The following is a 2,012-nucleotide window of genomic DNA, read 5'->3' on the forward strand; positions in this document are numbered from 1 at the left end:
AAAAACATCTTAAAGAGCGAATCTGGTAATTTCTTCAGTTGTCGCATATATGAACATATCCCTGCAGAAAATCTTACTAGCTCAGAACTAGCGTATAACTAGACCTTTTGCTGACAGTACTAGTTCTAGCTCAATACCCAAGCAATACTTTCAACTGTCCAGTTTTACACGGCGATGACACTTTGCAACTAGCTTTTAACCGGTTCCGTTTTGGACAGTTTTTTTTATAAAAAACCATTTAAGATTCGATTTGTTGTTTTAGGTATGGATATGCATAAAGTGAAGTAAATAGCTCTAAAAAAAACCGAATTATTTTAATAAGCAACAACTCCTTCTGATTCGTATGAAGTTTTGCTTTGCTTTAATCACGCAAAATATTTTAATAAAAGTTTTCAGAAATTCTTGAAGAAAATGGCTATAAGAAGTTTTTTCATCCTGTAAAATTTCTAAAAATGGACTTAGCAAACTTTTACCCCAAGCTTGCGATTTACTGATTTTCTAAGAAATATTTTAATTTTGTAAGAAATTGTAAGTTTAAAAGACTATCGAAAACTATCGATAGTTGTCGATGGTTTCTAAAGAACTATCGAATACTATCGATAGTGTCGATCATCGATAGTTTCAGACCACTAGTTCAGAGATAGTTCTAAAATATGTAGTTCGGAACTAGCGCTTTGCCAGACGGTCTCTAAATTTTACTGCAGGGACGTTTTAATACATACATACATACATACATACATAAATACATTTTTATAAACTAGTGTGAGCAGTTTTATGATGTGGTTTTATTTTGATTCCCATTCGTAAAATTATATTCCGCACTGTGTAGCATTTTGGGGCTTCTGATATATAAAAAGGTCGCATATACATGGTGCAATAAAATAAGGTGATATCAACAACAAAACCCCACTTTTTTTGCAGTCTTATTAACGTATTCAAAAAAGAGGCGGAAGTAATGCCTTTTTGTTTAAAGAAAGTGTTCTCACTTTGTCATAAAAAAATTTTAATTATTAATATAGAGCGTAAGCAACTATATATTGTATCTTGCGAGGCGATGATTAACATCGACCTACAATCAGTTTCTGAGGGGCGATGAATTAAAAACTGCTATTTAAATTTTTCAATTGTTTACTAAGTGTTGTTTTAACACATATTTCATTTCGTTTATTATAACACAAAGCATTAGTATGTAAATAAGTGAGTAATGGTTAAAGAAGCATTTGAAACAAATTTCTATCCGGCCTTTTTAACCCAAGAAGCCCAATCTATTTGAAAGTTACGTAAAGCCCATACATACGTGCTAGAGGCGTAGGTAACTTAAAAGACAACGTGTGAAGCCTTTAATTGAAGAACACCCTACCTCAGAATCTTAGTCAAAAATGTCCTATCTCAACTAAAAATATATTGAAAATACATTGAGATAGAACGTTGTTTGAATCGGCAACCGTAGTAGGGCGTGTTTGAACTGAATTCTGAAGTAGGACGCTAGTTGGCTTTCAAGCTACGAGTATAGCCCCAAGAAAAATTTAAAATAATGTCTAAAAGAAAACGAGATTAATTAGAATTTCCATAATAGCTCTGTAGGTATTTCTTGTGCAAAGTAAAGCAGTTTTTTACTTTTCTTCTAAAATATCAAATCGGTCAAATAGGGCATTTGGTAGATATGTACATATGTATATATATATATATATATATTCCTATCAACCTTTATCTGATATTGGAACAACATGCTTCACTGTGCAATACACCCAAACTTGGGAAGAAAACACCACCTTCCTTTTGATTCTCTTTCTATCTGAGTGTTTTGTTATTGAATACACAACCATACATACAATTGTATATGCATATGCATACATTCATACGCACTGTAAAGAGGGCTGAAAATTTGAAAGAAAATTCCGGCCGGATGGCAGACTGGTGTAGAAATTTCGAGAAAGAGAATCGGGAACATTCGACGAAGAGTGCATTTGGTATAAATACCGGCTGTGCGCGCTCTTCGCTTCAGAATTGAA

This window comes from Rhagoletis pomonella, unplaced genomic scaffold (assembly GCF_013731165.1).
Source record: "Rhagoletis pomonella isolate Grant_MI unplaced genomic scaffold, Rhpom_1.0 Rhpom_scaffold_00006, whole genome shotgun sequence".
NCBI lineage: Eukaryota > Metazoa > Arthropoda > Insecta > Diptera > Tephritidae > Rhagoletis > Rhagoletis pomonella.